The sequence below is a fragment of the Pteropus alecto genome, unplaced genomic scaffold (assembly GCF_000325575.1).
Source record: "Pteropus alecto unplaced genomic scaffold, ASM32557v1 scaffold65, whole genome shotgun sequence".
In the NCBI taxonomy this organism is placed as follows: domain Eukaryota; kingdom Metazoa; phylum Chordata; class Mammalia; order Chiroptera; family Pteropodidae; genus Pteropus; species Pteropus alecto.
Genome location: NW_006439191.1, coordinates 3,447,696 through 3,474,399, shown reverse-complemented (window position 1 = coordinate 3,474,399; position 26,704 = coordinate 3,447,696). Strand labels below are relative to the sequence as shown.

At 34.8% G+C, this 26,704-nt stretch overlaps 1 protein-coding gene across 1 annotated transcript in view; it reads right to left on the bottom strand.

Annotated features, from left to right (window-relative positions):
* BRINP3 (BMP/retinoic acid inducible neural specific 3) overlaps window positions 1-14,077 on the bottom strand; it is a 245,387-nt gene extending 231,310 nt beyond the window's left edge. The window contains exon 1 of the mRNA XM_006916221.2: window positions 13,638-14,077. The gene's annotated coding sequence lies outside the window, so the exon portion shown is untranslated. The remainder of the gene's footprint in view (window positions 1-13,637) is intronic.
* Window positions 14,078-26,704: the final 12,627 nt, after the last annotated feature.

Here is a 26,704-nt window from a genome sequence, read left to right as displayed (position 1 = left end):
GCAAGTGATCTGAGTAACTACATATTATGGCTTTTCATAATATACATTTTCATAATACAGGTTTTTAAAGCTTATCTGCTTCATATAATTTAATATTTTCAAGTACTAATTTAAGGAACAATAGCATGAAAATTCAGGACTACAGCTAAAAAATGTATATTTTATGGTATTATTTGGCAAGAAAGACCCTGGATGTTAAAAAAAAAAAAAAAAAGTTTTAAAGGCACGGCTTTCTAGAACAGCAGTTAAATTCAAGTATTAAATCTGATAAACATATTCAAACATATATAATGTAATGCATCTCTTCCTGTACGCATATATGTATGGATTTTCATTTTTGAATGCTCAGGACCTATATATAGCATATAGTCAATTCATAAAAAAAATGTAATTATGTATTGATTTATGGCTTTAGTTAAATACTAGTTATGATCTATAATTTTAGACTTCAAATGACTCCAAATTTTTCTTCCTTAATCTACACATTGTGTATTTAAAGATAACGGATTTTTAAGAAGTCTAATGCAGTAGAATTTGGCATTTTTTATATAAAGATGCCAAGAAATTCATCAAATTATAAAATCTTACGGACATTAGATAATTTGTTCTATTTTCCGCATAAATAGGTTGAATGTTGCCATTCTATTTTCCGTACTCCACCACAGGTATAGAGAAATGATTGTTTTATCTTTGTGTATCCATTGAAATAATGTGCGAATGAGAAGAAAGTCATCCTGACTCTTAGATATATTTACCACTGGGTTCCTCAAAGAATTATACCAAAATTAGATGTTTTTTGCTTATGCATTGATAATTCTATTTCCCTCAGAAAAGTAAAACAAATTTCTAAAAAGCTAAATAGTAATAATAATCTCTAAAACAAACAAACAAAAAATACCATTTAACTGCAGGCATCACCAAAACCTGAGGTTATCCAAATTAGACACTACAGATAAAATGAACTCCTGTTTGAATTAGCAGTTCTTTTTGAATTTTAAAGACAAGTGTCCTGGTGGTTTAATAACTACTTTAAATACTTCTAAATATGGTAGTGCAAAAATCATTAAAATTACTCTATACTGGATGGTTTTCCATTCGCGAACATTGCGAAGTTTCACGATATGCTACTATCACCTTCTTTATCATCTTTGTTCATACACCAGATTATGAAGGCCTTGCTGTCAGGGATTATGGCTCAGAAATCCCTGTGGCCTTCAACACTTAGCACACTGTCACACATGTAGTACAGGTATGGAATAGGCACTGAATTAAATTCTTGTTTTCTTTTAATTTTATGGGCTGTTTTATTTTATCTGCTTACATTAGCAAGATTGGCACTGTATTGCTCTGTAATACATTTCTATTATACTTGTACTTCATTTTTTTCTTAAAAAACATTTTTAAATCCTTGTTTTAAACCACATTGTATAGGTTCAGACAGACCTTAACGATGAATGTTTCTAGTCATTTAACTGCTAACCCTGTATTCCAGAGGGTCCTTCTTATTATTTAGTTTAGCTGATCAGGTAGTACAGTGCCTCTGAATTACAGCTTTAAGTGTTTTCCATCTTAATGAGGGTTTGGATTCCTCTGAGTATGTACTGAAGAGAGAACTAGTCTCCTGCTTGATTCTGTCAATACAATCTTATCCTACTGAGAAAGAGAAAGTTAAATGCTACTAGCTTATAGAACTGATTAGAAAAAAAATGAAGAGAAGGGAGTTCTAGTCCTTAATTCTGTGCAGCACAGAGGGAAATTTATTCTTAAAATCTCAAAATTTCAAGAGTCACCTGGGTTATCTTTATATTTTAAATTAAAAAAAAAAAAAAAAACCTCGGTGTTTCAACAAATGTGGTCATATAACAAAACACCCTAGTAAGATTCAAATCATATTTAAGTTTAGTTTATAAAGAATGTGACCAAAGACTAAAGTTCAGATGCAGGATGTTTAGAATAGTTTATTTAGATTGAAAATCTAATTTTAAAGTAAAATATGAAAAAATGTTTTATAAAATTTAGTGAAATTACTGTCTTAGACTACTACAACAGTGAAACCAAAGACAGCTTGAAATAAAGATTAAAGTAATGCACATACAGGAATGTACGTACAGGAATGGAGTGAAAATAATGATATGGACATCTGGATTTAATTTAGTTACTATAATGGGCAGCATTATTTTTTGGGTTTTTTTTTCCTTATTATAGTCCAATATTAAAAAGCATTCTAGTTTTAAAGAGAATAAATCATTTCTTGTCGATAAAAGAATTTGTCACAAGTGAAAATTTAAAGGGGATTTCAGGAATCATTAATTTGAAATAAAAACATACTACATGCAAATCTATACAAGTACAAAGATAATAAATCTTTTGCCCCTGACTTTATGGATATGGTCTCTGTTACAGTTTGCAAAGCTTTAAAAATGCTTTTAAAAAATTAATAAGGATGCTGAGTATAAACTGAAAGTATGATACTAACTTATTCGGCAAAGGTGTTTCCAGCCTACTGCTGGAAATAAAGGCTTACAAATATATTCACAGAACAAGACAATACTGAAATGGAGTTGAGAAATCTTGGAGTTTGGTAACCAACTGGATAATAAAATCTATCAATCTATAATAGGACCAAAATTTACCTTAGTGTTCACCAGGACTAGAAGATTGCATAAACTATTTTATTAGAAGTTATTTGTAGAAACATTGCACACAAAAGCAATATTACACTTAAGAAACTTTCAAAGCAAGTTCACTAAAATTATTTAAGTTTTTTTTAAAAAGGTCCTGATTATTTAAGCCATAAAAAAACTTTGAAAATTTCAAAATAAGAATCTTAAGTTTCATTTTATCCATTTGCAAGAAATCAAAATGTTCAAAACTTTTAAAACTTTTAAATATGGTCAGTGGATTCCTAAATTTATCTTCTAATCTTGATTATAGATATCATTTAATTCACAGCATAATAATTCTTGTAATTATTTAATATTTCCTATAATAATTTAATAATTTCCGTAATTCCAGAATAAGCAACATTAGGTAGGGATTTATGTCCGTTTTATTCACTAACGCATGCGCACACACACACACACACACACACATAAAAACCTGGCACAGATTAGAGTCTCAATAAATATATGATGAAATAAGAAAAATAAATTTGTAAATTCTTGTGATGTTAAGCAGATTTCCTTTGTTAATTCTAATTATTAAAAATCAAAAGTTATATCCATTGGAAATGTTTTCATTAAAACAATTTCTGAAAAAAAAAAGATAAGATGTCAACTCAATCATCACTCTGAGAATTGTTATGGCTTTATTTGCACAACTGCTTTCATTCCTAAATCCCTCTGTAACAGTGATCCTTTAATACCCTGGGTAGAAAATGTATTCCTATTGACCTATGTCTATACTGAGGAATTTGGCAACTCTCGTCTCCTCTCAAAGAGAATTATATTACGGTATCAAAATTGAACATGTATGGAAATAAAATGAATGGTCAAGCATTAAATTCACCTTAGTGGATTAATTAAAAGAAAGCATACTTCAAATAGTGAACAAACAAACAAAAAGCTTATATGTCTCTTTTGCACAACTGTTATATCTTTTAATTGTTATATTTTCAAGGTTCACTGCAGTGCATACCATTGATCAGATACCTCATAAATATAATTTTTGAAAGAACCAAAAATAACAACAAAAAGAAGTCATCCACAATAAGCTAACCAATCCAACATCAAGTAGGTAAGTCTTTATTTGCTGTTCTCCAATGCTTTCCGAACCACCACCTAATAAATATGTCAGAACGTTAGATGTTTCTAATTAGAGAATGATCCTTAGCAATGAACCTTTGCACACCTTGTCCAGTTGCCAGACATGCTGAGATGGACCATATTTTCACATGGTGATGAGCCTTACATTGCCTGCTGTTAGTAATATATTCTAGCCTGTCTAAGCTTTTTTCTAACAATAAGCACCTTATTTACCCATTATTTACCAACAGACAATTTTTACATTTGCTATTTTCAAGGATCACACTTATCAATATATTACATTAACTTCTATGATAGCTCAAATTGTCTTCAAACTCAGAAAGTTAAAGAGCTTAAGGTACTAAATTTCAAAAGCAAATTAAATTTATATGAAAAAAATCTATGTTCTTAAAGATAGTTTTTATATAAAAACAGCCAGATTTTGAAATACAAGAATGAATAAAGGGGATATAACTACATCTGACAAATTGAGACTATTAAATATTAGTTACATCCAGCATATCATGTACATACTAGTGGCAATTTAAAAAATTCTGTTGTCTAAATTGTCAGAAACTGCCTTCTGAATAATAATTATTGGAATCAGTATTACAGGACTTATCAGAGAACAAAATTTAGTAACAGATAAATGTCTAATGAACAGTTAACTCGTTTTAAATACTGAGCAAATAGTCATCTTCAGCTTAAACCTCTGCAAATCTCTAACTAAAAGATAATAAAGCATGTCAAATTTTTATCACTTTTGTGATGGAAGAATCATGTGAAGCTAGATTAAACTTTTGTTTACCTTATTAATATTACTAATGAGAAGGAAATATTTTTAATAGTTAATCACAGCAGGTTATATTGAAGTTGATGTTTCTTTCTTTAAATCAGAGTTGATCTCTTAAATAGCAGCAGCCATCAAAGATAGGTTGAAAAAGTAGTGATGCCATGAGTGGTCTTTCATATTTGTTCTGGCCTGTCTCTGCACGACTGTAATTTGTTTTTTGTCTTCAAACTAGTTAAACAAGGGACATGCTAAAAGGTCTGCATTTCGTGGATGGATGGAAGATACAAATGCAAACATAACCTACTAAAGTTCACTCTAAGAAGAAACTTGGATCATGAGGTTATTCCCCCCTACCCCAGTTTTGTCACTATTCAAACATAATTAGTGTTACATTTTTAGGCAAAATATAAAGATAGTTATATACTGAAAATGTGAATGACCTGTCCTGGATCTCAAAGTTCTCAACTATGGAGAAATGTATTGTAAAACTGTGTGTGTGCTGAAGAGAAGGGGGGTTATACATACATAAACTATGCCCCCACTCAAAAACAAGAAAGGAGCTTAAAACACATATTTTAATTAAAAAAAAAAAAAAACGTTTTAAGATTTTTAAAAATATATAGCGTGACCCTTAAGAAATTGCTCAGGATTCTCCTTTTCTTAACTATTGAGATTGTTTCAATTCACAGAGAAGAATGAATTCATATCTCTTAGTTCCCATTTAAAAAACAAAAGTGCTTTTTTTGAGATGATTATGAATGACAGGTTGAAACTTTGAATAAGTACAAAAGAGTACATCTTACTAATCTGGAAAACACAGATTTTATCTTAATTGTTTATTCAAAAAATTTTTTCAATTAAAATTTATGTTTTTTTTTTTTCACAACTCCATTTGGAGTGAAATTAGTAAAAGAACTAGAAAAAACTTTCTAGCTGTTGCTGTTAATTGGTAACTGACAAGTTCTTTTTATTCTATTCTTGAAACTTTAGTCTTCTGCCACATTATTCCATAGTATAATGTTGAAAACATATCTTACCACACTCATAAAATCTATTGTCTTTGTAGATTAGTGACAGATCTGAATGAATAATCAGAAATTTGATTACTATAAAGTCAAGCAGAGCCATTCAATTTAAATGTTCTGAGTAAGATAGACTTGGACTATATATTAATGTTTAGTATTATATAATAAAATGCTGAGAAAAGCATAGGTTAATTATATTTAAAAAACATTTTTCTATAATTTTACTGTATGATTTATTCAACTTTTAATGATTTTCTTCTGAAAATTTAGATTGCATTTATTATTATTAAAGATGTGACCGCTTCTGTAAAAGACTGTTCCACCATCTCTAGATATACATGTACAGGGCTGATATTTCAAACCTTCAGAAATGTTACCACACTAAAGACATGAAAGGCACTTAAATATATTGTCTATCCCAGGGATTTCCTGATTGGATTAACTTTTGTTCTATACTTACTTTAGCTACAATAAAAGGAGCTTCTGCACACAGTATTAAATTGTGTATCTAAAAGTATTTATAAAAGCTTGTATCTTAAATGTATATGCCTATTAAACATAATACAAGTTATAAAGAACACATTATATGCAACCTACAAATACATATGTGATTTTGTTAACATGTTACTGGAATGAACCCATGCTTCAATTTTTAAATATATTCTTTGATTTGACTTAATCACTTTTTTCCAACCTGGTTTATATTTGTATTCATCACCTGACATATTTTAAAGATGATATTTGTCAGTTGTAAGAGTGTTTAAGGAATCTATAAAGTAGCAGTGTGTTTATATACTGGCTAATAATTGACACTGAAAATCTAAAATGCATACTTACTCAAATTTGGTCTTCCCAAGGCTAGATTGTTTTTTAATAGTGCAGTGGTCTAGAGATCACTTTTAAAATTAACAAAATGCAGGGCTCCAGAAAAGTTAATAAAAAATAGCTCAGTCCTGATGAGGTTGGCTGATATTCACAAAAATCAGGAAGAATAAGTCTATCTATAAGTATTCATTTACAATAAATCTATAATGGAATTTAAATGAAACACCATTATGAGACAATATTTCTTATATAGCAGAGAGCTACAATATATTTGAAGGTAATGTTAACATATTTATTAATTTAATCAATAAATGTGTATTTTATAGATTTAATTTTCTGGAACTATAACATGGTAGCTTCTTTATCAACTATTAAAAGAAATATGTTATGCTTTGGGTACTCTTAAAAGCATCCACATCTCAGTAAACTAGAATTCAGGCATTAAAAGAAATACTCTGAAAAAAATTAATTATAAGTAAAAAAAATAGGTCACTTTGAGGATATTATTTTTAATTCCGAACTTAATAAAAGTATTTTGAAAAATTATAATTGTGTTTAAGAAATAACAGTGTATACAGAAGAATGAGAATGTATAAAATTTCTTAATTTACTAGATTGCTTGTCATTTTTCCACAACTGAATTTACACTTTCTTGGTTAAAACTAAACATTGTAAAAATCAACACAACCATTTATTTCATGATAAAATACCTAGCAATCCACTTAGGTCATTAAAAATATATTAATTGTAACAATTTACCTTGGGGGGAAAAGAAATAGGATAGAAAGTCATACTTGGATTTACTTCAGTTATTAGAGCATCAACAAGTTAGTTGTTCATAATTTGTTACTTTGAATACAAAATTGAGAAATATCTCAGAACTGTTTGAATGACTACTTTATCGCAAACATTAAGTATAGAATTGTGGACTTATAGCTTCTGAAATATCTTTCGAGACTTTGAAACTGAATAGGTCTGCAAATGACTAACTTGATATAAATATTCTTAATAACTCATCAAATATGACTTGAAGTGATAGTAATAAAAGCTTTAAAATGTTATCAATGATATTTGAGAACCAGTGTAAAATGGTAAGAGTAGCTATTTGTTATCATTAAGAAGAAAAAAAGCTGAGCTAGATCTCCCAGGTGTAAATTCAGTAGAATGGCCATTAGCATTCATGATTGAATTTCATCTTCAGAGTATCTTTTCTAGATTCCAGAATAAACATTATTGAATTATTATCTTCATTCAAGAATCAAGATCATCTGTTAGCAGTCAATAATATTCGAACACAAATAATGTTTTTTGGTTTTGTTCTCATTTAGAACTTATAAATTATAAACTTTAAAATCATAAAACCAAATAGCAATGGGTGGAAAAACCGGTCAGAGTTACATTTCTAAATGTTTAAATGAAATTAATCAAGTAGTTGCTAAATTAAAACACCAAAAACCTGGATGTCGCCTAATTAATTATAGTAAGTTGAATACAGTTTATAAAGGATGTTTGAAATTAGTTGTCTGTCTTTGAGTTTCTTCAGTTTAAAAGTGGTTACGTGAAAATATTTTCATCTTTTCAATTAAAATGGCAGAGGTCATAAGGTCAATATAAATCTGGTAAAAAAAAAAAATATCAAACTTCCCTCTTACTAAATGGCACTGAGAAGTTGAGCAAGAACAACTGTTTTTGTAAAAGTGAATATTGTCCCAGAATGGCATTAAAGCCAAGATGAAAATACTGTAAATAAGAAATAATGTGCCATAAGGAAGTATTCCTTAAGGTATTTTTTTAGCTACACAATATCAAAACAAAAGAAATATCATTTAAACTCATTAGTTACCATAACACCATAGACCAAGGATATCTGATACTAATATTTAACAAGAAAGTCAAATTTACTTCTTGCATATAGAACTTTGTCCAAAAAGATGAAAATAATCAAACGTAAATGGTATCTTTTTCATAATACATTGTTTTCATAATGTTTGTCTTTTTAAAGCATCCTCACCTCATGTCATGTTATCTACAAGAACATTATAAAGAAGATATTGTTTTTCCTACATGGAAGATGAGGAAAATAAATGGAAAGTGGTCAAGATATCTCACCAGGACCACATTAACGAGGCAGAACTAGAACTGAAACTGGAGAAGGGGTCCCAGATCCATCTCACTCTACTTTTCACAACAACCCACTAAAAGAATGTAAAGAGAAAAATATCAATGAACTTGGAAGAATACTCCATTAATCGTAAGTCATAATCAATATCCTTATGATATTTTAGATAGATAAATTCATAATAAACTTGCACAGATTGGTGGTTCATTTCTGTTTGCATAGGAACTTTTAATACTAATATCCAGTTTTCTAAATGACTAAATTTTTTGATGTTTATTATGGTCAGTAACTGATCATTTTAGAGATAATAAGAAAAAATGAAAAGTAACAGCAAATATAGGTAACTGAAACACAGGTTGATAACAAAGTATCAAAGTTTTGAAATCCTACCAGTTGAGTTCTTTGCATTTGTGGAGAGAAACACGCAAAGGCACTCTTCTGAAAAGAAATTCCATTTTTATTTAAAGAACAGACAAATCTAAGGGTAAGGCTAATTTTATATATGCATATGTGTATACAATACACACACAGGCACAGGTGTGCACGTGCACACGTACACACACACACTCTTTTAGACTCTCAATGGTTTCTTCCAATTCAGGTTTGATTTACCTAACTGTAACACATCAATCCTTTTTCATGAAGAAGATTAAAATGTACTGTGTTTTATACAAATTTGCATTGCCATTATAATGTTGACTTTACTAAGAGAAAATATTTCATAAGAAGCTAGAATCATGTATTTTCTTATTAAATGATAAATCAATCATATATGGCATCACGTCTATTTCACTTGGAAAATATTATTAAAGCAATTTAGGTTTAAAATAAATACCTTCTCTGCTTACCTAAAACGCACATGCACACACATGCACACACATGTGTGCACGCACGCACACACACACACACACACACACACACAATGAGCCTGTTCACTACAAAACTTCAGAGGAGAAAACGCACAAGAACTGAGGAATTGGAATTCATTGATGAATTACTTCCCCCAGTGGAGTAAAAACTATCTCTTGGATCAATCTGAGAAAAGCACTAAAACTTTGCAATTTTATCACCCAAACTTGCAATTATCTTTCATATTTCCAAGATGTTATCAGTGAACCTTACAAGGAAAAAAATTATTGATCAGGGATCCACAATCAATAAATGTAAGTACTAAAAATATTCCCAGAGAAGATCTTAAAAATACAATTTGTTAGAGAAAATATTACAAATAAAAGGAATAGTTTTAAGGTTCTATCTTATTGATATGTCTGGCTTCACTGTGTGGGGAATTCAGACTCCTTCAACATGTAAGCACAACATAACAAAACAATAATAATAACAACATTCATTAAAATGGTCAAAATCTATTTTATCATTTCAATTTTGTTGTTGTTAAAGCTGATAGTGGAAGAAATCTTTGACTACTGAAATTATACATCTATAAAACTTGAAATTTAAAAAGCATATTTTATGGGAGAATTCCCATTATTTTTGAAATGTGTTCAGATTTTATTCTTTAGTTTCCAACTGATGTGCTAAGCCCAGAGATTTCTGTACAGGGATCATATATAACATAGCCTAGAGCAAACTCTTCTCATTCTATTTGACAACCCAACCAACTATCACTCCAAGGGTTTATTTTCAATTGAAAAAATAACATAAAATGCCCATTCTTATGAAGTAGTCACAATTAAACTGCTAGTTCAAGATGCTCTTAATAGTGCTCCAAGTGTCCTTTATATATTAAGGTCTATGACCTTAACAACAAACACTTTTTAAGGCATTTTTGCAAATGCTATCCCACATATCTCACTGGGGTTATGTACCCTTCCCTCCAACTCTATCCTCTCATTTCCTTCTCTCCTCTTGTCCCAATTTATGATTTTTGTAACACTGTTAAACCTTCAAATGAATGCAAGTTGAACAGTTAAATGTATATTAAACATGTACATGGAGCTAAAATGGTTCACGAATGTGAATATTAAGAAGTTATGCATCATAGCAGAACCATCTGAAAATGCATATATTCCACTCCTTGAAACAGAGAAAAAAAATGCCACCAGATGGGTCAAACACAGGTCACATGGTTGTCAATAAAACACAGGCATTCAGTCCTTACCTGCTTAACTGCATGATGACAAACAAATCTAAATATCACGTCAAAGAGAAAGTCCCCCAAATCTGAATCATCTGCCTTCAAAGCTACTGTGACAGTTTTATGCCCTCGTGTTTTCTTCTTTGCTCACATACATCTGACTGCCTAGGGTACGTGTAAGTAATAATAAGGTTATTTAGCAACCCTAGTCACTTCTCGCTCTGACGAGCCTTTGGCTGGAGGCTCAGGCAGCTGGAAAGAGGCGTCTCATCCCTGGAGGTGGAGCCTCCCTGTGTTTCCAGCCAGGTTCCCTTTAGAAGGAGGTCTCTGCTGATCACGTTCTCGACCCGGTGAAAGTAAAACGCTCTCTGGCCAAACTCTTGGGGACTAGAACAACCATCAGAGCCTTAAACTGTGCCACTGCTGGGCTGCAGAGGCAGCAGTAACGGCCACCGAGAGGCACCACCCCCTCTCGGCAGACACGGCAGGAGAGGGCTCCCAGCCTCACAGCCTCCTACGTCCCGCCCCACCTCCAGAAAAGGGGAAAAATAAAAGCCCAACTGGAAAGTGGGTGTCATATAAGCTCAAGGGCTCCCATCCCTCACTCTTCACTTTGAACTTCAGTCTTCGATCCCAAGCCCCAGCTCCAAGTTGAAGTCTAACTCCCCCCCACCCACCCTGCTCCACCGCCTTCCACGTTCCTGCGAGTTGGAGAAAGGAGGGAGGGAGGGCTGGTCAGCAATACTTGAGCCCAGAGCCTGAGAAGTCAGTTAGCCATCCTCAGCCCAGGCAAGCAGTCGGAGGAAGACGGCGGCCAGGGTCTGATAAAGCAGGCATGCCGGGGGGCCCTCGCCCATTAGTCTTAGTTATAGCTCATTAAAAAAAAAAAAAATACATACATACATACATACATACATACATACATACATACGAACGGCCGTAGAAGGGCCTTGACAGGATCTTCTCCACCTCCCAAGTGTGTCCTCTGGCGCAGAGAAGAGGTTTGGCTCAAGTTCGGCCAGAGGAAGACTGGAAATGGAGCGTGAAGCGAGCCTGGAACCCCGCGCGCGCCCGGCGCTCCAGGGCTGCGAGGGTGCAGGGGCTGAGTGCGGAGCCTGCGCGGGCGGGTCACCGGGCGGGCACCGTCCCTTCCCGCGTGGGTCACCCGCACACCCAGCACCAAGCCCGGGGCCGGCCGGTCACCCGGGCACCTGGTCCTCCGCGCGCCCCGCGCCCAGGTGGCTCAGGCGCTGCCAGGAGCTGCGGAGTCTCTCCAGGCGGTCGCCTGTTGATAGCCCTCCCTCCGGCTGCAGCGTCTTCGCTGCGGGAGCCTCTTTGCCTCCCCTCGCCAGGCTCAAGAGTCAGGTTATAAGACAGCAAAACGCGCTTACCTAAACCCCGTACGCCCCGAGCCTCACTGGAGAAGACTGGCTGACGAGGAAAAGGTCGGACTGCACCGAAAGTTTTTTTTTTTTTTTCCCTCCCCCTCCCTCCACCCCTGCGCAACAGCAGCAGTCCCCCAAAGAGGACGTTCGAATGGGTGAATTACGCTAAGCCCTGGTTTCTTCAGCGAAGTCGCGGACGCTGATGGCACTTGTCAGGCTGGACGACCAGATAGGGAAGGAGACCAGATAGAAACTGGTGATGGGTGAGGGGCGCCAAGCAGTACGGACCACAGTCTCAGCCCTGTTCTCTTGGTGGGAGCCAAGCGAGGGGGGGTGCCCATGGATGCTGAGACTGGGGGATGGGGTGACGCTGCAGCTGGAGTACTTTTATGTCTGGAAGCTAAGAGGGCTTTTGAATTTAAAAAGCGTTACTGGGGTTGTCGAGACAGCCATCAACGTTGAAGGGAATAGTTCTGAGATTTTAAAATTAAAAAAAAGAAAGGAAGAAAGAAAAAAAAGAAGAAGAAAAAGCTTAAACAATAGATTCTCACCTCCATCCATCCCAATAACAAGAAATGTTGCAGAAACCAGAAACTTGTTCTAATGGGGGGGGGGTGTCACAGAGAAAACCCCCGAAACCTCAGTATGCATGAGAGATGAGTGACATATACTGTCTTGGCATTTAATAAATACCATGCCTTTAGCAGTATGTGAAGTAAAGGCTAAGCTTGAAGTGTCTCTCAACACACCTATACTTAAAGGGGAAGTGATAATCCTGTCAGTTAAGCTCACAAAAAAAAAAAAATGTTCATAAAAGCAAAAGTCACTGAAATGTTAAAAATTGAGTCTAGGGGTTGAACAAGTGTGGGATGAAGCAATTCCAGTTTCCATGTAAAAGCTGGCCCTAAATTACAGTTTATTAGAACTGAGACAATTGGTGCCTTCTTCTGAGTCCCCTTCCTCTGAAACGAACATTCCAATGAACTGTTCACCAGCTAAACTCACCAAATCGGAAATGTATGCTCAAATATGATGCCTGAATGGAAATACAATGCCCCAAAGAATGTGTTCATGTGTGATCTGGGATGTGGTCAGGAAAAAAAAATAAAATGGTGCACTGAAAACTCACACTCCTTACCATGCAGTGGCTTTAAGTGCCTACTGTCCTGCTAAACCCATAAAATTCACTTTTCCCAAGTCCTCCCTCAGTCACGAAATTGCTTGCAATGAACAAACACTGACCTGAACAACCTTCTGATGATCAGGGACTAGTAAACTTTCTCAGACCTTGCAGTTGTCAGAAGGTCACTTTAAACTCACTCTTAGATAAACATACAATTTGACCTTCCAAGTGGTACAACAATGTGTGCCAAGAAGCATTAATGGAAGGGGAAGGGGTAGTTAATGTTTCCTATAACATGTAATATAAATGAAGACAGAAATAAAGAATGAAAAAGATGACTGAGTAATTCTTTACATGGGCTATATCTTAGTAACATGATTGCAACTAATGTACTAATTAAAAGATGGTCACATAGGTCTTTGAGTTCTGAAAGTCACAAAAATGTAAAAATGACATTTTTAAAACAAAGGTAGCTTATTAAACACAACAGCAGCAATGTTTCTAATAACATATAAAGAGATTAACTTACCAGAGGAAATTTCAGGAAGCAAGGTGACAGTGAGAAAAATACATCCAGCATTCAAACAGATACTCCATGATCTCCCAAATGAAGGTAAAGTGATGTGCTGCAGGGTGGTGGAACTTTGAAATAATCAGCAGTTCCTGGTGGCAGGTAACCAAGTGAAAACCAGTTACATGGAGCGACAACAACCTCCAAGGAAAGGGAGCAAAATGTGAAAGAGGTGGCTTTTATTTTTTTTGGGGGGGGGGGGGATGGGGGCTTCTATGGGATGATCCTTAGGCTGACAAAGTGAAAATTTATGGACTGTTCATCCCCATACAGTGGGGAAAAACAGAAGTCGTGTAACACCAGAGACAGGTGGAATGCAGATAAATCTGCAAAGAGGAGTAAAAAGATGCTGAAGGCAAGAAGATGAAGAGAGAACTAGTGAGCAAGGCTGTAGTCATCCTGATAGAGCAGCGAGAGCGACTGAGGCTGCGGGAAGGGTCCAATGAGAATTCAAGAGGGACCCGCTTCGGAAATGCTGCTCTGATCTTCCCACTTTCAGTTCCTTAAGAGTCACTTGCGTCGGGGATATTATGATTAGGATTAATAGTATTCCATCAGTGCATTCACTAGGGTTTTTCCTTGAACCTGCTCACTCGCAGCAATTGCGGGAGGCCTAATGAGGAAGCCCAAGACAGCCGGTCCCCCATCCAAACCACTGTGGTCACTTTAGGAGACCAAATCGTCAGCGATTTGCATGGGGGGAGGGGGGACGGATAAAATCGAAGGGCTGAAGATGCGGCTAAGGCCGAGTCGCCCGGCGCTTTCGGGAGCGCTGCGCCTGGAGGCTCAGGCAATGGGGGTAACCAGCGCTGCTGCGGCGGGAGCTCGCCCGGGTCCTGCTTCCCAGCGAATCCTACTGCCTCAGACCCAAGGCAACTGACTTCCATTCGCAGCCTCAGTTCCGGATGCCTAGCTTTAGAAACTAAAGCTCTGGGGTTTCTGGGGACCATCCCTGGGGGAGCGGGTGACAGGCTGTGAGGCTCCCGCGTCCCCGCTGATGCCTGCACAGTGACCGAGGGAGAGTGTGCTAGAAATGGCTTTGCTGCAGAACGCCTTCTTTTGCCATTTTCATATCTCGATACTGCACAAAGGATCGCCTGATTGATCGGGTAAGATTAGCTTTATTCCCTCTCCTCTTTCCTCCAACACCCGTGACTTTCATGGGGGGGAGAGGTGGTGGTGGTGGTGGTGGTGGTGGTGGTGGTGTGTGTGTGTGTTCTCGTGTTCTCTCTCTCGCTCTCTATTAGGAACTTCCCATTCCTTTTTGAAACCTACGTCCCCTGGGAAATTGCTTGTGTGACTGAGGGGCTGGTAATTCTCTCCGTGAATGATTTATTTATATTTAGGCTATGAAGTGAATCTCCCCACTCCCTTACCGCGTTTAGGGGCGATCTCTCCCTCCCTCCCATGGGCTCACTCCCGGGTCTGGGGTCCGGATAAAGAGGCTGTAGGAATCTTTTGCCCTCCCGTTCTTTCTCTGAACCCCGAAGCTTAAGCATTATCCGTGTCTCTCTCTTTTTTAGAAACAGGAGGAAAGGTACAGTGGAAATTGATTTCTTGCACAAACTGAGGCGGCAAATGATAGAATAAACATTTGCCCTGGATAAAAATGTTCTTGGTAAGTAATCTTATTTTCTGCGGTTGAAAAGGAAATAAATTGCTTCTCACTGCCCCACGCCCCACCCCCCACCCCATTCATTTATTCGCTCTCTATATGTAAATCACGAGCTGGGTCAGTGGAAATGTTTCTTTTCCTCCTTCCTACAAAAGTAGCTCACAAGGATGAATTTGAGTAGGGGACTTTAAGGAGGTGATATGAAGGCTAAATTTAAGGTCCTTCATTCCCTATGTTCAAAACCCAAACCCTAGTAAAGCTAATTCCTGCTTGCTTACTAAACTGAAACATCTCCCTCATTTCTCACTGATCCTCTTTCCTTTCTGGAAATAAGTTTCCAGTAGTAAACCCTATGTCTATGCTTTTGGTATATCTTGGTCATGTTCTAATAATACTTCTTCCGTTCCAGGAATAGGAATGCATATATGTATTTTTTTATTTTTATTTTTTCATTTACCAGGTAAGTTCAAGGCATAAGTAAGCCCCCTACTACTGTATCTGTCTTGGTTCCAATGCTTGTGCAGATTAGTAGCCTCTAAAATAGTGATCTGCATGTTGTGATGACACCTATAAATTCATAAAGCCCCCTGGCTTCCATGAGTCTGTAGCACCCCCACCTGTGCACACTCATTGTGAGAAGAGTAGGTAAGTGTGGAAGTGGGAAAAGCCAAACAGCTCCTCATGGTGCTTCCATCATGTATTACTAACTGTGAAGAAGGACAAATCTTGCAAATTGTGTGAACTTGCTTTTCAAGTGTAAGCTGATCATTTTGGATGTGAATCATTAATGGAGACTTGCTCTAAGAGATTATCATTGCAGTTTTGAGTTACAGAACATATTCTACTGGTGAAATATTTCTATTATTTTTTCCTCCATTGTTGTCCATCGTTCCACTGTGAACCCTTCATCTCCTAATTTTAATGATAAACAATAAGTTAATTGTCACACAATTTATTCCTGATACAAATGTCCTTGACCTCATTGGAAATATCCGATATTAAAAATTCCATTGATAAGAACAGACTTCATTCTAGATAATCGATTTTCTAGAAATCATTAGTATAAAATCCCAGAAGAGAGATAGCTAAGTGGCATGTTACAACACCAAGGCAAACTGCACGCGTGTAAGTGTCTATCTATCATCCTCATTACTATCAAAATCAGGGGGAAAATTCAGTAAGTACCTGTCTGTGTAACTTTTTTTCTTTCTCTCCTTAGGCTGCATTCCAGCCCTAATGATGTCCTAAAGCAGAAGTTTTTCTTCCATCATCTCATTTTACCAAAAGGATGATTTCTACGTATGTCTCTGTATTTTACAGAGCCTGACAAATGTTGCTGCGAGACCCTAGATCCACATGAGGATGGATAGCCTGAATCGCGTCTATCACAGATACAACCTAACAGTTGTGATGTACAGAGAGCACATTTTTCATATAAAATCTCAATATGCTGCCCAAACCTACCTGCCTAATTTACTATTCAAAGAAATAGTTTTTGTTGAGGATCCAACTTGACTTACATTATAAAATGTAACATTAAAAGTTTTATTTTTATATCAAATATAAGTTTGCTGTTCTTTAAAATTTTTGGAGAAAAAGGTACAGTATAAAAAAATAATTGTGTGACCCATGGTTCTTCAACTTTAAAACAGGTTCACAGCACTTCAAGTTTATTAAACAATTTAAGTATCTAAGCATTCTATTAAATTATATGATTACATTTGAGCAATCTCAAAATAGGGCCATAGGCTTTATATTGCCTAGCTGGCTTTCGCCTTAAGTACAAATCTGGTTTGTACTAGAACTTTCTCAGAAGTCATACATTTTAATTTTATATTGAACATATACTTTTCTGGATTATCTCAATATACATCTAGAGTTGGTATTTTAGCACATTTTGTATTACTGGTAATGTTTTTGTTTGCTATCCCGGCCCCTTTTTCTTTTAAGTATAAAGATACCATCTAATGTATTTCTGATCTATTAATCCACTTAAATTTCCAATTTAAGCTATGTTCAAGATTTATTAGAGAAATTATGAAGCAACATGCTTATGAAGCAAAATTCAATGTACTTCAGATTATTTTAACCTTAAATCAAATTTATATCAAAATGGGTCATGACAGATAAATTCAAACAGTTCCTTGCATACAAGAGTCATATATGACACACAGTTATGCATATATAATTGCCCTCATTCAAATATTTAAATTTATTCATTTTAGTATCTTTGCTACATGCATATTTTGGTTTTAGAGCATTCTCTTTAAAAGTGTCTAAAGTTTCTTAAATAGCTACGTGTACAAGTATCTTCACACCTTACTCCATAAGATCTATATATACTGCTAAATAAACCGAGCCGATATATTCAAATCTCAAAAAAGGTACGTTGGAACTTGAAGGCACTTTCAAGATCATGTACTCTAACTCTTTTATAATGAAGAAACAGAACCAGAGAGGTTAAGTGATTAGTGAAATCATACACTGAGTAGAATGGCAAGGAACTTAAAATGCAGCGTTCAGTTCTTAGCTAATATTCATTCCAAATTAATTGTATTACTCGCTGCTAAAACAGATAGTGAGATTGGGACAGGGAATAAATGAAAGAAAGAGCAATTAGTAAAAAGATGGATAAATTGCAGCCTTCTTAGAGTTCATTTTGTTGATAACTAATACTCTTCACGATAGAATGTTTATTTCTCTGCTAGTTTTATCTTAACCTCCTTAGTCCATCCCCACCCTCAATGATTGGGGAACGTTTCATGACATAATTTTACTTTTTCAGGGTAGAGTGTCTGTTCTTTTAGTACATGCATTGGATTGGTGCTGTCCAAAACGTACATAGAAACTTTTGGTCTAAGCTGACCCATTTGCCTCATCCTATTGACTATTTCCGCCCCCATACAAAATGACTTTAAACTAGATAATTCCAACCACCTGCAGTATCATACACCATCATTTTACCTCCATATTCTACTTTTTAAATTCCCTACCAGTATAAAAACGAACAAACAAATAAAAAAACAGGATTATAGTCAGCAGAAAGCCATTATCTGAAAATCAGATTAATTAGACCCTGGCTTATATCCGACAACACACATATACACTACAAAATAAATGTGGACACTAAGACAATGCACTGTGATGAAAACATTATGCAAAAAAAAAAAAAAAGTAAGCCCATGCTTCTTTGAAAAATGGCTTTCTTGATTAGGAGAAAAGCTTTAAGACTTCAACTATTTAGAAATGTTCAATTTTCTGGAATGGTTGAAGCCATATTACTCTTCTTCATTCATTCATATACATCAGTATTTGAGTATTACATGCAAGCTATTTTTTTTCAATATGACAAACCAAAAGATAAATATTAACCCTACAATACATTGGCAGTTACTATTACTTCAAAGGGATTGGCAGTTATCATTACTTTCTGGAATAAAAAAAGATAAGAATAGAATCAAATCTAAATATATTTAGATTTGAATTAAATATATTTAGTTTAAATTTTTTTAAATACATAAAAATATATTTATATTTAAATTAAACATATTTGAGTGCTTATAATGTACTCTTATAAAATTAAAGTTGTGTATTAATCTGAAATATTGCAAAAGATGAAACATATGAGAAAGAATTTATATTGGTTATTTTATGTTTAAGGGTCAAAAACAAAATCTACTCTTAAAACCTATTGATAAATATGAATTTCTAATTGTTAAAGAAAAAGATAAGTAGATTCATAGAATTTTTTTAAAAAGCCTATTATAGGCTTGTTTCTTGAAATAGATTATCTCAATATCAAGTGTGTGATTTGGTTATAAACCTTTTATATATGAAGTAACAGTGTCAAAGAGCTTAATTTGCCAGAAATCACAAGCTAAGTAGAAGATTCAGAATTGGAAATACCTTTTTTATGGCAAGAGGGTCTAGGTGGATTCCCATGGAATCTGTCGTCTAGCACATGGAGAATACTGGGGCAACGGAAGCATTCTGGAAGCATTCGGTGAGTAGCATTTGCATTGCTGCACGTGTTTTTGTGGAGTCGATGATGTCTTCACGCGCACGTAATGGAATTCAGAGCCTAACCTATTTCAGAGCACATGGCACCCGCTATCAGCTCCATGAGGAGCCATGTTTGTACTTTGTGTGTGTTTATATTTATTCTCAACTCCCTCACTTTGTATCTCTACCATCTAGTGCAGGATGCTACATAGTGCAGATCAATAAGAATTTATTTAATGAATGAAATTAAGTACTTCACCAAATTTTCCTTCTTTAACACTTTTACAAAGGCCTGTTGTATTTCATTTTTACCCGACATTTAGAAATATCGTTACTAAAGGACACCATTCTTCGAAATACTTTCAGAATAGTTGACACACATCTGGCTTAGTAAACTATATTAAAAATGATGACCCTTTACTGTTGCGTGTGACTTTATATTTTTATAAATACTTTACTATCCACCATACTAATTTAATCCTCTGACCATTTTATTTAAGAATGAGAAAAATAAGTTATGAGGAAATTGATGCACCATTACACATTATTAAGAAAAAAAAATGAGTTCTGTTAATTTACCATATTGTACTTCATAATTTGTTGAAAGAAATATAATAGAAATATCAAATTATTTATTTTTATTGTATATTTATATTTATATAAATATTAAGTTGTTTATGTAAATGTAAACTTTTTATGTCACTTTTGCAAGTAAACTCTAGTCATAGAAGGGTAAAATGTTCCTAATATCATGAGTTGAATTATAAAACTATCAATTTACATAACATTTAGCTATTCAGAGTTCTCAGAATTAAGATTTTTCGACAATAACAAAAGTGATTATTTTCTAAATTATTTTACTATCAAATCTATTCATGAGTGTGGTGATCAGAGTATGTGCACTGGCATAGTGGTTCTATGGCTGAAAATATTAGCAGTCGATGTGTAAACACACATGATTTTAGAAATAACTTACCAAAAAAACAAACAACTTTGAAAACACTACAAAAATGGTCAGATACAACTTCCTGATAATCTTTCCTTGTTATCTGGATTTCAAAGATAATTCGGTGTGATAGAAAAAATAATTTTCCCCAAAATGTCCACATTCTAATTTGCAGAACATGTGACCAGATTATCTTGCATGGAAAAAGGAGTTTAGCAAATTGCATAAGGTTAAGGACCTTGAGATATAGAAAGCAGCCCAGATCAGCCCTTGCAGGACATTTGGCCCTGTCTGAAATATCCACAGAGACATTTGCTCATGCTGAAACATCCTTGATATTTGATCCTGTCCAAAACGTCCACTCTTAGAAAATGCCTCACTGTTCAAAGAGGCCATAATGCTTATTTCTACTTCTGGTTTAGAGGACTTGCATAAAACAAGTACTATCGAATTGTACTAGTACACTAATTTTGCTGCAGCAGCATTACTAATAACAATTTTTGTTGCCTCAGAAGCCTAGCAGGTCATAGCACGAGGGATGAGGCAAATGAGTCAGCTTAGCCCAAAAGTTTCTATGTACGTTTTGGACAGCACCAAATGTCTGCTACTCAGACTAGCTGTCTCTGCCTAATGCAGTCATGAGAATCCTTACCAGAGGAAGGCAGAAAGATGGAGTCAGAGAAAGAGGTGTGATGACAGAAGCAGATGGAGCGATGGGGACCACTAGCAAAGGAATGGAGGCAGTTCACTCTCTAGAACCTGGAAAAGGGAAGAAAACCAACTCTTCCTTTAAACGTCCAGAAAAAATGAAGCACTGCTGAGCCATTTTCAACTTCTAACCTCCAGAACTAGAAGTTAATACATTTATGTTCTTTTAACACACTGTATATGTGTGATAATATATAATAGCAATAGAAAACTAATAGAACCAGCCATGCAAAGACTTCAAAAATCAATAGTATGTTCTTTCCCCTCTAGAACTTTACAGTTTTACCACAAACTCTTGCTTCCGTTCTATTTCTCCAAGTATTTTAATCAAGATGAAACTTGATCTCATCATGAACCAAGCTGATTCTTCCAACTTGGTTCCATAGGAAATGGACAGAAACCAGGCTGGGGAGAACAAGTCATAACATTAGTTTCCAGAAATAAACTAACAATTTAAGGGCTTACAATATTACCCAGTTTTATCCATGTAGAATGTATTACCTAGCACCCAACACATGCTGATTTGTTAATGATAAATATTAATATAGTGTAAAGAAGTGAATAATGATCATTATATTTGAAGAGTATATAAAATTATATGGTATGAAGAAAAGACACGAAGCACAATAAGATTAAGCACAGAAGCCAATGGAAATTAAGAAAATATTAAAAGAAATTTGAGACTTAAAATGAGACCACAAGAGGATGACTTAGAGGAAGTGGAAAGATTTTTATATTCATGGAAAGACTGATATAAAGTGATTCCATCATTTTCTCCTTGTATTTTGTACACTACTGAATTCCAAAAGAGAGACTGAACATTAACTTAATTAAGATGCATCATTAATTTTAGTGTCTCATGAACTCCTAAGGCCTTTTGCCCCTTTAATGAAAGTAAAATGAAACTAAGTTACTTGATTGCCAATCCTTTTGGTATCTCTTACTCTCTCTAATGCTTGTACTTCCCAGTCTCAAGAAATGCATACCTCATAGGAGGATGAAAACCAATCATTCACATTGATCATGGAGCTTTGCCTCTGAGGAGAAAATATGAATTTATAGACAAAAGCAATTTTAAAAGACCATATAAAATGAATTCATTTCATATTTATGGAAGGATACCAAGTCTAAAAGTCAATTCAACAATTACTCATTGAGCATTTACTCAACAATCACTTACTGATAATATTTTATATAAGAAGCAAGGTTCTAAATGTTATAAGAATATAAAAATAAGTAAGTTACAGACTTTATGTCCTAATAGGAGGAAAAGGAAGTTTACTGATAAATATCAAGGTTATTTTGACTCCATCCTATACTCTAGTCACACTCTCAATCATCCTTTTTTAGAAAGGAATACAAATTTATTGTCATCTATGGGCCAAGCACTTCTTAGAATAATATGCTGAATGAGATTACTTACGTCATGGACCTCAAGTACTTTACAATAAGGAAAATAATAAACCTAGAGTTGAATAATTGTCTTTTCTTAGCCTAGGCATAAGATCTCTTCAGCAATACACCCAGGATACTTCACTTATTTACATTTACACTAGCTTTTGGAAGCATGTAAGTTTTGTCACCTCTTGCCTTCACTTCTTGGCAGGAGGAGTTTGTTTAGCCTTTACAAAGCAACAGTTGGAGAATCCTTAAGCTCATAAATATCTTACCAGGGATCTCACGCTTCTGCTTAAATGACTCACTGTTGTTTCTATTGCTTATTTACGGGAAAGCTATTTGCAGAAAGCTGGGACATGTATACCGCAAGTCCAGACTGCTCTTCTGGGGCTCCTGACTAATGTATACAACTGACCATACAATAGCTTCTATTAAAGGAATGTCACACTGCACTCTAAAGCAATAAACTCAAAACTAAACTCACCATCTTTTTCCTTAAACCCAACACCCTTCCCAGTATTCCCAACCTCAGGAAATGCTGCCATGGTGCATCCAACTGTAGAAGCCATTCGTGAATTACATTCTCACTCTTCCTCCATACTCAATCATCAGCAAGTAGGTACAACATTGTAAATAACTCTATTCTGATCAATTCTCTCTGATTGCTCTGACATGACCCTTGTCTGTGCTATTACTATTTCTCTTTTAAACTACTAAAAGCTCCTCCTCATTGCACCTATCCTGAATTCACTACAGCATGTTCATGTAACTGTTGTCACCCCTCCAGATATGATTCTTTGTCCTTAGAATGGATTCCGCTATTCTTAGGATCAAGTCACAGTTCCCCAGTTTGGTTTATTAGCCATATGAACGGGCCCCAACCAAATTCTCCAGCTTCAAATTATACAAAATGCTTCTTTATCCTGTTCAATCAAGACACTATTCCACTCTCTTCTATCCATCCTGCTTCCACATGCTTCATGCCCTTTGCATTTGCTATCTGTCTGCCTGGAGTTAGATGTTCCCTCTTCATCTGTACTGGCTCGATTTCTACTAGACTGTCATTTCATAGACCAGGTGCCATTCCCTGGTGGCCCTTTGACATCTCTGACTAAGCAAAATCCCTCCTATAGACCTAACATTTGTAGGTATGTTGCATAAAGTAATTGTGTAAGAAAATGAATTAGGCTTTCAACTCAGTGTAAGACTGTAACTGACTTGGCTGCCCTTAGTTATTACTACTCTAATATTAATGACCAGTGAACCCATGCAAGAGCATATCATCAGATGATATTACCAGCTTTTATTTAAAAAAAAAAATAGCTAGTTATGAAATAAGAATTAAATACCCTACAAATATCTATAAAATAGAGAAGAAAAGGAATAGCAAGAAACTACATAATATTGCTGTTTTGGCAATTCTAAGTGACCAAACTCACCTAAAAACAAAACAAAACCAAACCTCTCATTTTCTCAAAGAATTTGATATAACTTATTCTTTTCCTGCATTTCTCTTCCTATTATTATGTATTCTTGTTAAAAAGATCTGAGGTAAATGTGGTTTAAATTCCTCACCAATCTCTTTTTCAGAGAGACAATGCCCTTATTTGTTTTCTTCAGAATCAGATATTTTGAATATACAAATTATTTATCTTCAAACTGCCCTGGGGATATGAAGATCATATTACCATTTATGCAAAGAAATATGTGTATTTTTCTCAGGTTTTTAGAAATTATAAAGATCTTGATTTTATTAATGGTCTAAATTTCAAAAGAAAATTATTGCTCTAGTTATATTTATATATCATATATATTTGTGAATAATGTATTTTTTATATTTTCTCCAAATATTATAATTAGGGTTATAATGTTTATATGCATAAATCTCAACCTTTTGGTGCATCATATTATACTCCCATTAAAAAACAAGTAGAAAATATCATACGACTTAAAATTCTCCAGTGTACATGATCAAATTTGGAAGCAATTTTGAACGATGAATGAGTGAATGGATAATTTGGAGATGCTGTTCTTTCGGAAGTGGAAGGAGACTTAAAGTTCATGTAAGTCTTTTAAGTTATTAAGAATAATTTCAATTATAAGGAATACCAAAACTTATCTCGCAGACAAATATGGAATTCACATTAGTATAGTTTCAGGAGTATAAATGATTCTAACATAAATTCTCTGTATTTCATGTAAAAGTAACATGATACTTGAAGTTTATTTGATCTATACATCTGTGAAATGCCTGTTGAAACAAAAAAGTTTCTAGAACAATTCCAGAGTCCAAAATATTTTCTGTTATTACAAACTATAGGGTTCCACATCTGCAAATTTTTAAATAAAACTATTTAGAATCACAATATTATTAAAGATATATATGTGATTTATTATTGCTTTTACTCTAATCTGTCTCATTTTAAAATCATCATTAACTCTATTTTTAAAATCTAGTGGTAATTTTATTATTCGAAAACATAGTTGAAGATTCAGACTTATTTCTATAGCTCATATAAAGTTATCTGAGGATATCAACTTTTATGTTTTTGGTTATAATCATAATTTTTTGTTATTGACATTAATATTTTCTTTTATCTCTTAAAGCTTTAGGAAGCTGAACTCCAAAATACTTTAAAATATTTTTCTTTCCTCCATACAGAGCCTCTCGTTTTTTTGTTATTTGGGTTTTTTTTTTTTTTTTGGCTGTGTGTTTCATAAAATATATCCTGATGCTTGTGCATGTAACAAAATGTGACTTCCTGATTGCCAACCCCAGAGTTTTCTGTCAGTCTTGATTCTTCTCAATTTAACAGTGGCCTTGCACACAGTCAATCAAAATATTCTTATCACTTGACTTCACGGGGTAGCAGCGATTTCTCATCTTGCATGTTATCTTTCCAATCATCCTTTTTTTTGCATGTGTAGCAAAGACACTTCCTAAGACTGCTAATATGCCACTTAGAGTGTATAATTAATGGTGAGGGTAGGTCGAAGCACCTCGCTCTTGGCTGTGTCTCCTGAACTCACAGACTCTGCAGGGCTTAGTGGTAATAGATGCACAGGAGGCATCAAATGGAGAAAGAATGTGTCATTTGAACATAATATGTTTCATCAGAAATATTCCATGTTCAGTATTCTGAAGTTTTGTTCTTAAAGCAGACAGTAGTTTCTATTGCAGAATATTTTGTTTTATATTTTAAAAGGAAGAAGATGAGACTTTCCTTCAATTGGCAAAGCTTTCAGAATAAATATACGCCAGATATTAATAAATTTAATATAATTAGTACATGGTCTCATAGATGACAAAGAAATTCATATTATACATTTAGAATGAATATTAAAAAAGTGCTCACGAGAGATTCAAACTGTGCTGGACCAGGAAAAAAAATCAATTGTAAGGTGACGCATATTTACTTCTTTAATAAAACATATACTATATATATATATATATAAACGCACTATCCTATTTGCAAGTTGGCTTGTCAACTACAATATACTATGCAAACCAACACCAGCTTAGTTTATTCATCCAATTTCATGGGGTTTGCCTAGACAATTTATATTTATTAAGTGATTCAACTGTTACAATAAATATAATTTTTTAACCGATCAATTAAATAATTGAAGATTCGAGTTATTTGGATTTATTAGATTTGCAAAGTCATTAGAGAATGAAACAGGGTGATATTGAAATTTCCTCTTTTCTGTTTGCTAACTGCCCTTATCAGTTCAATCAGCAATCATAAGACATTGAGTTTATTGACTTCTCCAGTACAGCTTATTTTTTTAAATTAAATTGGAAGAACTTTATATGTGACGATTATTTTGGAACCACAGCACTTATGAAACAGAAAGGACAGAGTAGAGGCATCAGAAGAATCAGATATGAAAAACAGTTCTTCCATAGACCAGCTGCATGCTCTTGACCTAAACACTTAACTCTGTGTGCAGAGCTGAGGGATAGATGCCCGCCATAATAGTATTTTATGTATGTGATGGATCTTTGTAAGGATTACGTGTGGTTAATCGTGAAAATTGCTGGGAGTATCAGGATAGAACAGAAAGTCTAAGGAGTTCTCTCACTCCACCACCGCCAGACTGGGACGAGACATAATTTTCAGGACATGATGATGGCAGGAGAGGTCTCTAAGAATCCCAAACAAATCAGCAGACGGTCACAAGCTACGTCCTGCATGGCTAGAGTCGGGTCTTCGAGATCAGGAATAAAGCGTTAGTGGCTGGACCCAGCGGAAGAGCCACTGGAGAAGCTGCCTAAGAATTTTGGGCGTAAGAAGCTGGGAAGAAGACCTAGGTGGAGGATGTGGGGCGGCACAGGGCCAGAGCGAAGGTGAG